This window comes from Crinia signifera, chromosome 2, assembly GCF_055691185.1.
Source record: "Crinia signifera chromosome 2, ASM5569118v1, whole genome shotgun sequence".
NCBI lineage: Eukaryota > Metazoa > Chordata > Amphibia > Anura > Myobatrachidae > Crinia > Crinia signifera.
This window is the reverse complement of record NC_139218.1, coordinates 138,323,185-138,337,947: the sequence shown is the minus strand read 5'-3', so window position 1 is coordinate 138,337,947 and position 14,763 is coordinate 138,323,185.

Genomic DNA, 14,763 nt, shown 5'->3' with positions numbered 1-14,763 from the left:
GAGGGCTTAGGAGGTGGGAATAAGTGATGTCAATCAAGGAGTCAGGAGTCGGGACAGAGTCAGCTTCCAGTAGCCGGCAGTAACAGACATCCACAGCTGGCAAAATGCTCAGGCATCCACAGCAGACCACATCCTATGCTCCTCTTTCTAACTCCAAAAATCTGTGTCCTGACAAACATAAAATGAAAATATTTGAAAGTGTTTTGCTTAAAGTATTAAAAAAAAAAAGACACACTATTAATAAGGACCCCACACAGTGAAAGCACCACCACCAACACACCAGACAGGACAGGTTGAAAAAATGTATGGCCCCAGCACAGTCCCACAGAAAAAAAAAAAACTTCTTTAAGGCCTTCTGCCTAAACAAGACATAAATTAAACATTAATGATGCAGGCGGCGCTGCACAGAGCCACAGAAAAAAAAAATACAAATAAGTATTTTTCTTGTAGGCCTGTGCTGGGCCATGAATGTTGTTTTATTCCTGTGGTGTGTGAGGACCAGCAAGACCACCACAGGTATATAAAACTGAACAACATTTATGGCCCCAGCACAGTCCCACAGAAAAAAAAAAAACATCTTTAAGGCCCTCGGCCTAAACAAGACATAAATTAAACATTAATGATGCAGGCGGCGCTGCACAGAGCCACAGAAAAAAAAATACAAATAAGTATTTTTCATGTAGGCCTGTGCTGGGCCATGAATGTTGTTTTATTCCTGTGGTGTGTGAGGACCAGCAAGACCACCACAGGTATATAAAACTGAACAACATTTATGGCCCCAGCACAGTCCCACAGAAAAAAAAAACATCTTTAAGGCCCTCGGCCTAAACAAGACATAACTTAAACATTAATGATGCAGGCGGCGCTGCACAGAGCCACAGAAAAAAAAAATACAAATAAGTATTTTTTCTTGTAGGCCTGTGCTGGGCCATGAATGTTGTTTTATTCCTGTGGTGTGTGAGGACCAGCAAGACCACCACAGGTATATAAAACTGAACAACATTTATGGCCCCAGCACAGGCTTCAGAATTTGTTTCATTAAAAAGACTAATAGTCCATACACACTGGGTGATTATGCCCAGTCGCCCAGTGTGTATGGCACACATTATGATGGGGAAAATAGCTGGGCTGAAAAACGTTCAGTGCTTACAAACTGAGCGTTTTTCCCTGCCAAGCCATTTTATAGCCATCCACTGACTCCCTCGTTAGTCGCTACCAGCAGATGAGCATCGGCCAGCAGAGATGATGCCGGAGTGCGCAGTAGCACTGACAGTCAACGCTGCCCCGTACATGCACTGGGCGGCTTTCACATGAAAGTGGCTTTCACATGAAAGTCGCCCAGTGTGTACGGGGCTTTAGCAAAGAAAATAATAAAATATAAAATATTCACAAACTCACCAGCCCCTTCAACTTCTCCAAAAGAACAGGGGGGTGTTGGGTGACGGCACGGTCAGGTCGTAGTGTCCAGTCCTGTTCAGTTTGGGCCTGGGATACAGTTCCACCTGCAGCAGAATGTCAATCTTGGCTCCGCCTCCTTCTTGCAGGGCCCAGTCAATAAGGGGTTGGCTGAGGCTCCCACAGCCCACAGGGAAGCCCTCTGGCCCACTCAGCAGCTCCCCAAAGAAAGTCCTCTGCTCCTCTCACCAGCCAAGCTTCAGCAGCATTCTGTATGGGGGTCTGCAACTGCAAGTGCTTTTAAGTGCTGCTGCTGCCCAAAGGAAGGCCCTCTGGCCCGCTCACCAGCCCCTTTTAGTTCTCCATAGAGCCCAAACTAGGAAGGCCTTAAGCCTGCAGTGCTCATCTAGCCACCCAGTGACCCAGCCCAAACAAGGCATTCAGGCCAGGGAGGCCCAAGGGAGTGCTCACCAGTCCCCAATTGCATACAGTTTGCTGTAACCTGTATTCAGTGGCAGGCAGCCGATCCTCCACTACAGCAGCTCTGTCTCAGCTCAGTGCTATGCTGAGTCTGCTCACTGTAGCCAGCGTCGTGCTGCACGACGATCCCCCCCAGACTCTTGCACCCTGCTGCTGCCTGTCACACTCACGCGGTTCCGGCGTCCTCCTCCGCGCTTAAGATGGCGGGCGGGGGAGCAGCTAAAGGGGCGGACTGTCATGACACTTTCTGAGGCTGCGCCGCGTGACCTCTGACGTCACGCAGAGCACGCATCGCTCAGCCCGGCCCCGCTCAGCCGCGTAGCGCGGCACCAGCATCTCTCTGCAGAACGGAGCCTCTGATGGCGGCGCTGGTAACATTTATAATTAAAGGTACAGGAAATCCCGAAATCCCGGGATTGGGGACTACAATCCCGGGATTCAAATCCCGCACATTTTGGCCTTAAATCCCGGGATCCCGCCGATCCCGGGATTGGCCACCCTACCCACGACGGACCAAATGACCTAGTGAAGTGTGCAGAAATAGAGGAAAGTAACCGTAGATTAGCCTTCTCAAAAGACTGTTGGATTGCCATTCTAATCCAGTGAGCTAGGGACTGCTTGTGAGCAGGCCATCCTCTTTTGTGAAACCCATAAAGGACAAACAAAGCGTTTGAGCGTCTAATGGATTCTGTCCGTTGGACATATACGAGTGAGTGCCCTCACCATGTCCAAGGGTTTTTCCTTAGAAGACAATTTGGAAGACTTAAGGGCCGGAACCACGATTTCCTGGTTCACATGGAAACTTAATACAACCTTAGGAAGGTGGGAGGGCCTAGTCCTTAGAACGACCCTATCTTTATGAAACACCAGAAATGGGGAGACAAGATAACACCCCCAAATCCGATAACCTTCTGTCTGAGGCAATAGCCATTAGAAAGACCACCTTGGCTGAAAGCCACTTCAACTCGACAGAGGGTAAAGGTTCGAAGGGCAGCCCAGAGCTACCAACAGGTCCCACAGAGCTACCGGTGGAGTATACGGGGGCTGAATCCTCAGCACCCACTGAAAAAACGTGCAAAATTGGGCAGTTGCCTTAGAAACCACACTATAAGGCCTACTCCTGGACCCTAAGGGATGTCAGAAGCAAACCCTTATCCAATCCACTCTGAAGGAAGGACAACAATCATGCCACCTTAAATTCTTTCGTATCGAGCAATCTTAAGTTACCCAATTCAAAGTATGTTTGCCACACCCAATACTAGGTTCTAGACGAAGTCGGCTTTCTGGCCTGGATCATAATCTAAGCCACCCTATCTTTAAGATGGCCGTCTCAATAGCCTCGCCATCAAATTTAGCCTCTTCAGATCCAGATGCAAGCAAGGTCCTTGACTGTTAACATCTTTCCTCAGAGGTAAATGAAAATGAGGAGCACCTCATTGAACTTCCTGATGACTCCAGGAAGAAGAGACACCAGTGGATATATGTACGGCAGACAAAAGTTCTATGGCACTGCTAGAGCATCCGTGAATGCTGCTAGAGCATCTCTGGCTCTGGAACAGAACAATGGTACCTTGCAATTGTATTGCAAGGCTATCAGATCCAGAGAGTGAAACTGCGCCCACTCAACCATGTCCAATGTGGATACCATCAGTCCCAGAATCTTCATGGCCTGATGAATAAGTAACTGAATAAAACCTCAAATTTTGGCCTGCACTAGCAAGACCTTTTCTGGAGGGAGGCTTATTCTCTGTGATTAAGAATCCAACAGAACTCCCAGATTTGGGGTGCCGGACGGGGTCCCGATAGTCGGGATCCCAACAGCCATTTACCCGATGTCAGGATTATGACTGTTCAAACACAGACAGACGAGTTCCCAATGGTCACGGCTATTCTCCCTCATGGGGCTCCACGACTATCAAGCACAGGAGACTTTCCAACCTGTGTCTTATATTTTAATATATCTCCAACTTTCGTACTCTTCAACTATTGAGGGTTATCCAATAACGGTATCACCGGGGGCTATCCAATTTGCCAGAAAAAAGGCAATGTGATGAGGCTTATGGGGGATTTTTTAATAGAGAAAAAAGGTTAGAGCACTATGTGACCTGAGAGGGCGCCTAGGGGAGGGTGGGTTTGCTTAAGCTGCAGTTAATATAATTTGGGTCTCAAGCCCAAATACAATAGAAATTCAAAACAAGGGGGGTGTTAAACTGCGCTACATCTAACAACATGCAACAGGTATCATATCAATCTGATTTATTAAATTAAAAATATTGAATACTTAAAAAAGCAATAATATAGATTTGTTAAATAACAATATAAAAACAGCTGGTAGCAAGAAAAATTTCAAGAGCTGATATGAGAAATCTGTAAAGCGAAACACGTTGCACTTACAGTAAGGACACCCACCACTTGGACCCTAAACCTGTCGCTACCATTTGTGACCAGACCAGCTTCCCTGCTATCCCATCAGCCGTTTACTTTGGGACTCTAATCAGCCAGCACACAAAGCAGGTGTTCCCACGGCAGGAGAGCGTAGTCTCTCCCAAAATGTCCTTTTCATTTGAAAAATCGGCCTCCAAAATTTGGGACACAACAAGGGAAGCATCATAGGAAGGGACACTAGACAGAAATCCATCTAGACTTTGGGTGAATATATCCATGCTCTTGAAATTTTTCTTGGTACCAGCTGTTTTTATATTGTTATTTAGCAAATCTATATGATTGCTTTTTTAAGTATTCAATATTTTTACTTTAATATATCAGACTGATATTTTATTACACCTGTTGCATGTTTTTAGATTTAACGCAGTTTAACACCCCTCTTTTTTTGCATTATTATGTTTTTTTGTTTTTTTTACTACCTCAGACACAAAACAGAATCCCCGAAATCAGCCCAATTTTAGTGCAAAAATGGGTCTGTGACCACGAAAAAACATGTTCCACTAAAACTGTGGTGGTTATTCAGACCTGATTGGTTCTCTGCTAACTTGCAGAGCCCTGCGATCAGATAGCCACCTCCCCGCCAGAGTTAAACCCTGCCTTATGCAATGCTGCAAATGGCTTGCAAAAATATTGCAGATCAGCAATTAGCTGCAAATCCATTTGGAACTCAGAACTGATTGAATTTTTCAACAAAATAGGCTGATCAGGACCGGATCTGATGACCCACGCCCTTCCTCCCAGGTGCCTTGGCACACCTGCAGTTTCCTGGCACTCCCAGAACATGGGCGGTGACACCCACAAACACAGACAAGTTGTACACTCCCATCGATTACAAAAGACGCTGGAAAGAGTCATTCGAAGTCGAACATTAGAATAACTGACTACTGTAACTCAGCCAATGTAATAGCATGCATCTTTAACACACCGAAAGTAAATTGGATCCAACTTCTAACGGTATTAAAAGAGCAGGAATATTATTTGGTATGCAGATATAGGGCATGATTCTGGTTTACTCTGTAACCTGCGAAGCTCGGAGCTTACCAAGTCCCAGAGTGCCCACCCTGCTGAAAAAACTTCATGTGACCTCAGCCACCTGCCCCAGGCAACATGGAAATGCCCAGCGTTTACATGGGGACATCCACGTAGGGGACCGATCTAATTAGAATCAAATGCAGCTTGCCTATCTTCTATGTTTAATTGCGATTGTATCTGCATGCAAAACAATGTTACACTGTTTGGATGGACCGACTTTGTAAATTGTCAGACTTTTGCAGGAGAATCGGGCATATCACAAAATCGGCCTTAAAGCAGTGTGTGTGTGTGTGTGTGTGTGTGTGTGTGTGTGTGTGTGTGTAAGATTAGGGTTATAGGCTGCAGGGTGTGTGTATTTTTATGAGTATAGGATGCAGGATGTGTGTGTGTGGTTAGGGTTATAGGCTGTGGGCTGGGTGTGTGTGTATGTGTCTGTGTGGATAGGGTTAAAGGCTGAAGGGGTATGTGAATGCTTATAGGGTTATAGGCTGTGGGGAGTGTGTGTGTATGATTAGGGTTATAGGCTGCGCGGGGGTGTATGGTTAGGGTTACAGGCTGCGGGGTGTATGTGTGTATGGTTAGTGTTATATCCTGTGGGGTGTCTGTGAATGGTTAGGGATATAGGCTGAGGGGTGTGTATGTAGGGTTAGGGATATTGGCTGTGGGGTGTGTGTTTGTGTGTGTATGGTTAGGGATATAGGCTGTGGTGTGTGTATGCAGGGGCAGATCCAGGATCAAATGACAGGGGGGGCACCATGATAAAAAAGGGTTTGGGTGGGGGAGGGGTGGTGTTAGTGGTGCCAGTGTACATGCTAAGAGAGCAGCAGGAGAGGGTGGGAATGGAATAAAAAATAGGCCCTGGCATTTAAAGTACGCAGGCCCCCCATGGTGACAAAAGTGAAGGATGTAGTTGTGCGCACGCCAAAGGCGCGCTCCGGAAAAGGGTGTGTGACCACTCAACAGGGGGCGTGTCAACACCATATACAACTTCTACACATTATGCAACAAAATACTAGACCCCATTATACTTGCCCCTTACACATGATGCCAAATGGAATGAGCCAAAATTGACATAATGCCACATGGATTGAGGCAAAATTAAAATAATGCCACATGGATTGTGTCAAAATTCACATAATGCCACATGGATTGAGCCAAAATTTACATAATAACACACACGGATTAAGCCAAAATTCACATAATGCCAAATGGATTGTGTCAAAATTCACATAATGCCACACGGATTGAGCCAAATGCATAAAATGCCATACGGATTGAGCCAAAATTCACATAATGCCACATGGATTGAGCCAAAATTCACATAATGCCACACGGATTGAGCCAAAATTCACATAAAGCCACATGGATTGGGAAAAAATTCACATAATGCCACACGGATTGAGCCAAAATTCCCATAATGCCACATGGATTGAGCCAAAATTCACATAATGCCACACGGATTGAGACAAAATTCACATAATGCCACATGAATTGAGCCAGAATTCACATAATGCCACACAGATTAAGCCAAAATTCACAATACACTTCATAAACAGGGACATTGTCCACCAAAGGCTCACATTAAACATTTACACCATAATGTCCATTACATGTTAAGTTACACGCCATTATGTCCATTATGTGTTATGCCAAACACCATAATGCCTATTAAAAATTATGCTACATAAGTGCTGCTTCTCTACATGCTCATTGCCAAGGGTTCCATGCTAATTGTCAGAGGTTCCATGCTCGTTGCCATGTGGGATTACATGCTCATTGCCAAGGGGGAATACATGCTCGTGGAAAATGGGGGACAGCCGCCGCCAGGCAGAAGTGATAGCCACTGACAGTGGCAGAGCCTGGCTGTATTCAGAGCACTGCAGGTCCCGGCTATTTGAAATAATACCCCTTTCACACCAGAAAATGCATTCCCAGGTTGGCCCCTTTTACACCAGTCTAGTCCCTGCATTTTCTGGTGTGAGGGGGAGAGAAAACCACCCCTCCCCCCTTTAACCAGTTATCTCATTTAACCGGCTATATCTTAGGAACCAACTGACCCATTTACATGAGACAAGTATTATATTGAAGAACTTTTGAGTGGGCTTTGAATGATTTTGGTCCAGTGAAACTGGAACATTTGGTTCCAGAGTAATCTGTACTCAAAGAACATGAACAGCCATGAAATTACATTTCAAAAATTAAAAAAATCGGTTTACACGCAATATCTCTGGAACCGATTGACCGATTTGGACCAGCCTGGTATCATATTGAAGGCCCAGCGATTTGGAATTGAATGAAATCAACCACAAGCTTCTGTGATGCCAGGGCGGGAACTGGCAGCCATCGGAATCGGGTGGGGGTCGGAATTGACGGGTCCCATATTATCCTATGGGGAAAAAACGTTACAGGTTTGCCAGGCGATATCTCCGGTTCCCGGGGGGATAGAGACACGGGGCTGGGCTCGTTGGAAAACCCTGGTCCTCAGCTGCAAAATAAATGAAAGGGGGCACGTGCCCGGGTGCCCCCCCCTGAATCTGCCACTGTGTGTATGGTTAGGGATATAGGCTGCGGGGTGTGTGTATGGTTAGGGTTATAGGCTGAGGGTGTGTGTGTTTGTGTGTGTGTGTGTATGGTTAGGGATATAGGCTGTGGGGTGTGTGTGTATGGTTAGGGTTATGGGCTGTGGGGTGTGTGTGTGTGTATGGTTAGGGTTAGGGGATGCGGGTGTGTGTGCATGGTTAGGGTTATGGGCTGCAGGGTGTATGTATGGTTAGGGTTATAGGCTGCGGGGTGTGTGTATGGTTAGGGTTATAGGCTGTGGGGTGTGTGTGCATGGTTAGGGTTATGGGCTGTGGGGTGTGTGTATGGTTAGGGTTATGGGCTGCGGTGTGTGTGTGTGTATGGTTAGGGTTATAGGCTGCAGGTGTGTGTATGGTTAGGGTTACAGGCTTCCGGGTGTGTGTGTATGGTTAGGGTTATAGGCTGTGCAGTGTATGGGTATGGTTAGGGATATAGGCTGTATGGTGTATGTGGTGTGTGTATGGTTAGGGATACAGGCTGCGGTGTGTGTGTGTATGGTTAGGATTACAGGCTGCGTGGTCTTTGTGTGGTTAGGGATATAGACTGCAGGATGTATGTATAGTTAGGGTTATAGGCTGCGGGGTGTGTGTATGGTTAGGGTTACAGGCTGGGTGGTCTTTGTGTGGTTAGGGATATAAGCTGTGGGGTGTGTATGGTTAGGTTAAATGCTGTGGGGTGTGTGTGTAGTTAGGGTTATAGGCTGTGTGGTGTGCATGTGTGTATGGTTAGGGTTATAGGCTACACTGTGTGTGTATGGTTAGGGTCATAGGCTGGGGGGGTGCGGTTAGGGTTAAAGGCTGTGGGGTGTGTGTGGTTAGGGTTATAGGCTGAAGGTGTGTGTACCTGTGTGGTTTTGGCTATAGGCTGCGGAGGGGGAGTGTATGGTTGCTGCGGAGGGGAGTATATGGATAGGTTTAGGCTGTGGGGAAGGGGATGGGTGGGGTTAGGCTGCAGGTGGGTGGTGAATGGTTGGGCTATGGAGGGGGTGTATAGATGTATAGTTAGGGTTAGGCTACTGCGGTGTGTATAATTAAGGTTAGGCTGCGGGTGGGGGGTGTATAGTTATTGTTAGACTGCAGGGGGGTGTATGCTTAGTTAGGCTGGGGGGGTTAGGGTTTATGCCCCCATTATATTTTTAGTTAGTCTTTGCCCCCACTTTAATATTCTGTGCCTCCAGCTCCCGTTTTATGTGCCCCCCTATAATTTCCGATGTTTTCAGACGCAGCCCTGCCCAGCCCCTTATAGTAACTTACCCCTGGCAGTGGCTGTCACTGCTGCTTTCTGTGATGCTGCTGTGCTCCTCCAGTCTTCCATGCTCAGCCTCAGAGCAGCAGACAGGAATTCACTTCCTGTCTGGCTCCAAGACTGAGAGGAGCAACAGGCAGCCTTGAGATTGGCTGCATGTTGCTATGGCTGCAGAAGGAGGCTGGTCACTGGATGGAATGGATGCAGGGATGCAGGCAGGGCACTGTCCCACATGCACCTGCCGTTCTGCCATGCACTCCCCGCTGCCCGCGCGCGGTGCTGCACAATAATAAAAAAAAAGGACTTTGTCATGCCGGGCAGATGGCGGCACCTAACCCCTTGGGCCCCGGTGCACTGGACCTGCGGTAGTTCAGCCACTGTCTTCAGCGGTCCCAGGGGTGCATTGTGTGAGTTTGCAGGTGCGCCGGTGACATCACTGGCGCGCCCACACACCCACACAATGCACCGCTGAAGATGCTGAAGAAGATCCTGAAGGCTGCCGTGGACATCGGGGGACTTGGTAAGTATAAAAAAAGGGGCGGGGGGGGAACTAATCCAAAATATTCCAAAAAACACACAGTTTTTAGAATATTTCAGATAAGAGTTCTCCAGATACGGGAAACTCTACCTGTATAATGTCAGATGCAAAATACTGTAGCTGTTGAGTAGTGTTGTTAATTGCAGCTCAAATTTAAGGGATATCATTTATTTTGGAGAGACGTGGAGAATAAATGTTCCTTTGAAGCAGGCAAATATGAGCATAGATTAGAAAGTTCCAACATTATCTTCAGTTATGAAAGACTACTTTGATAACCCCAGATAGTGATTCAATGGAGTAACCTTTTGTACTTAATCTTTAATACTATTTATTTCCCTGATTGCCTTCCAAGTCCTCAATAACACTGTATCTAATACTTAATCAGTGGTCATCATAACGCATATGATAAAAATAAGATGAGAAACTGTACAAGAAGCTAATTATACAGATGTTGTTACCCAGCAGTGAAACTACCAGTGGTGCATCTGGTATATTACATCGGGGCCCATGGCAATTAAGGGTTCCACAGCAATATTTTCAGCAGAAAAGAGTCATACTCACTCATTACTGGCCGTGAGCAATGACAAAAAAACATAGGAAGAGAAGGGAATACCTGAGCCCCCTGACACATTTATTTCATTTGATCACACGAATGAAGATGAAGTATCTGCACTTTTCTCTTCCTCCCACTCTACTACCTCTCCTCTTGACCCTAAACCCTCACAAATAATTAAATCTCTGTGCTCATCCCAATCTTAACTAAAATCTGTACCCTCTCTTTCTCTACTGGTGTCTTTCCTTCATTGTTCAAACACGCAGTTATTACTCCAATTCTGAAAAAACAGAATTCTGACCCAAGCTCTCTCTCAAACTACTCTCCCATCTCTCAACTTCCATGCACCTCCAAATGACTTGAAAGACTTGCCTACACTCGCCTCACACACTTTCTTAACTCGCACAATTTACTGGACCTGCTTAAGTCAGGCTTTCGTGCCCAACACTCCACAGAGACAGCACTGACTAAAGTTGTGAATGATCTGGTCACTGCTAATCTAAAGGCCACTATTCACTACTAATTATTCTAGACCTCTCTGCTGCTTTTGACACTGTTGACCACACACTTCTCATACAAACACTACAATCCCTAGGTCTTAAAGATAAAGTCCTCTCTTGGTTATCATCCTACCTATCTAACCGCTCCTTTAGTGCGTTTCTCTAATTCTACTTCCTCGTCGCTACCTCTTTCAGTTGGAGTACCTCAGGGTTCAGTTTTAGGTCCTCTGCTTTTCTCAATATATACCTCATCTCTTGGCAAACTAATCAGCTCTTTTGGATTTCAGTATCATCTGTATGCGGATGATACTCAGCTCTACCTATATTCCCCGGACCTGTCCCCATCTGTATTGAGCTGTGTCTCTGAATGCCTTTCTGCTGTTTCATCCTGGATGTCATCTCGCCACTTCAAACTTAATATTTCAAAAACAGAATTAATTATATTTCATCTCACGCATTGATTATTGCAATAGCCTGCAGCTGCAAGGCTAATCTTCCTAGCCAGATGTTCATCGTCTGCAAAGCTACTCTGTCAGTCACTTCATTGGTTATCTGGATTCTGCCATATTCAATACAAAATTATTTTACTTACACACAAAGCTATAAACCAAACTACACCAACATACATCTCTTCTCTTATCTCAAAATATCTTCCAAACCGACCTCTACGCTCCTCCTAAGATCTGCATCTCTCATCCACACTCATTACTCGCTCCCATTCCCGGTTGCAGGACTTTCTTCGGGCTGCACTCACTCTGTGGAAAGCCCTCCCAAGCACAATAAGACTTTCCTCCAGTCTCCAAACCTATAAGAGTTCCCTGAATACTCATCTCTTCAGGCAAGCTTATTAAATTCCAGAACCAGTCATGGAACCTTGCATTCTGGGAGAACCGATGCAATAAAGAATACAGTATCTATCCTTTTGTATCAATGCCTATTTCCCTATAGATTGTAAGCTTGCGAGCAGGGCCCTCCTACCTGTTGACTGTCTGTAAATCCCCTGTTTGTTTTATCACTGTCTCCTTTTGTAAAGCGCAACAGAATATGCCGCGCTATATAATAAACTGTTAATAAATAAATAAATAATAAATGCCCTGGTGCAAAAAGACAAAGGAGTGGACCCTCCATAGATCAGGCAGCAGATAGTTATGCTGCTTCAGGTCTCCTCCATCACAAGTCTATTGGGTCAGCACTTTTGAATTGCAGTGTAAAAATAATGCAGCCAGTATTTACCCTGCACAGAAAAAAATAACTCACACAAATCTAACTCAGACATGTTACATCTGCCCCACCTGGATTTGCCCATTTTGAGAACAAATTTGTACTTGAATAGATCTGAATAAGGGCCTATGTGTAAGGTCTGTTTTTTACTCACATGTGGGATCGCTCTGGGCCAGATGCTCTAAGCTTCAAATTGATAAAATGGAGGGTGATAAAAAGCTAGCCAATCAGCTCCTACCTGCCATGCCACAGGCTGTGTTTGAAAAATGTCAGGCAGGAGCTGATTGATTGATTGATTGTTTATCACTCTCCATTTTTATTTTTTTATTCAATAGTATTTATTGAGTTTTTACATTACAAACAACAAAACCCCATTTACAGATAATATTTGAACAGTCACATCAGTCCCTGCCCCAGTGGAGCTTACAAGCTATATTCCCTACCACATGTACACGCACACAAAGACATTCTAGGGTTAATTATTGGTGGGAGCCAATTACTCTACCAGTATATTTTTGGATTGTGGAAGGAATCCCACGCAAGCACAGGGAAAATATACAAACTTTGTATAGTTAGGGCTGTGGTGGTTATCAAACCCATGACCTCATTGCTGTGAGGCAGTAATGTTAACCATTAAACTGTCCGTGCTACCAATAACTTGATATTGATTTTAGAGTTAGGGATATGGTTATAGTCATGTTGCTATTAGACTTAGAGCAGTGGCGTAACTATAAATTTTGCTCCCCCCCTGCCAAAAAGTTTGTGGGCCCCCCCCCCTCGCCTTCGGTGCTCGGCCAGTGGGCAGCTGCAGGCAGCAGCATGTCAGTGCGTCGAGCGGGTGCTGGCACCCACATAGACCCCGCTGCCACTTGCTCCCCCAAGCGACAGCTGGGGCTGCCTTACAGCAGTTACGCCACTGACTTAGAGCTACTGTTAGACTGCGATTAGGGTTAAAGTTTTAATTTTATTTAGTTATATTATAGACTCTGGTCTGTCAAACACCTGCAGCCATGTGTACACAGGGGGAGGAGAGTACTGTACTGCTGTTAACAGGCATATTCACAGGCTTGTTGCCCAGCCCCACCTCCACATAGCTCGCTAAGCAATATTTTAAACAATATGGGTCATTTTGTCCCTTCTGGGCAAAATCATTTGTATTATAGCTTAGTGTGTACGCTCAATATCGGCAATGATGTGCACTCTTGTTCGTCATTAACAATGTCCTTTGTCGTTTGTAGATGCAGCTCACTTATATTGTCAATGACTGCATGTATGGAGCGAGGACAGGATATGCACTACATCAGTGGTAGCCAACCCTAGCCCTCGAGAGCTACCAACAGTTCACATTTTCCAGACAACCTAGCTGCTGCACAGCTGCACTCATTAATCACTGACAAATTTTAACCCCTTCCTGACAGAGCCAGTTTTTGCGTTCCTGACAGAGCCTTTTTTTTCAAATCTGACATGTCTCACTTAAGTGGGGATAACTTTTTTTTGCTTTTACTTATCCCAGTGGCCCTTATTCTGGTTGGTGCGGATATTCCCGCATTCTTACGGTGCGGTCCGCACGCCACGGTGTTTTGCCGCGTGCGGCCATCGTCCGTAGAAACGCCCACGTGTCCTCCGCATTCGGACGGACTCACTCTTTAAGAACAGGGCGTGTTTACGGACGACATACAAACCATGCGTGTGCGGGAGAAACACTCCGATTCTGCACGGTATTACAGAGTATTACAGAGTATGCTCGGAAATACCGCATCCGAACGGGAGCCAAGCGGTGCTACCGCCCGTAAGCGGAGTATTTACGCCAAACAACCCACTATGAAGTATCTTCTGCAATACATCACATGACCCACTTATTATACATGTCTAATACACATGTGTATTGATAGTATTAATATTCAGTCATGTCCATTGTTAGCAGTTTTTAAGTGTGGGACAAGTACAGCATATGTGGGGGACTAGTAAGGTTTCCTTGAAGCAGCAATGGTTTCAATTAAAGCACTGACAAGCGGCCTATTAGTGAGTAATGAGTAAAGGAGTAGATTCTATTGGGTTCAGGTGTTAATGGTTGTAGTCATTAGGCGTACGTTCGCCTACCGCATGAACGAGTGGTGTCCACAAAGCAATAGTACACTTGTGGACACCGCACATTTCTGCCCTTTTTGATCGCGTGCATTCGGAGTGGTTTCCGAATGTACGCCCCCCAACATAAGTGTACTCCCCCGTGTCCGCCCATGTTTCCGCCCCGTTTTGCCCACTTTGAAACTACGCCCATGTGTCATTCCGCATGACGCCCATAATACGCCCCTATTTCCCGACTGATAGCGGTGAACAGTTTTGGACGGGATTTGCCCGAACTGGTACCGAGTCAAGGCGTGGCACATGCGCGTAGCGTTCTCCACGCATGCGCAGACGCCGTAAAGACGCGATCCGTAAGTACGCGGTAAAGTCCGCGTCAATCAGAATAAGGGCCAGTGATTTTGAGATTGTTTTTTCGTGACACATTGTACTTCAAATTAGTGGTAAATTTGGGTCGATACAGTCTGTGTTTTTTTGTGAAAAATACCAAAATGTCGTAAAAAAATGGAAAATTTAGCAATTTGCAAAATGTTAAATTTTCTGCTTGTGAGACAAATAATCATACCACTCAAAATAGTTAATAACTAACATAGACCATATGTCTACTTTATGTTTCCATCATTATTTCAACTTCCTTTTAATTTTTTTGGACACTAGGAGGCTTACAATATGAATAGCAAATTCTCAAATTT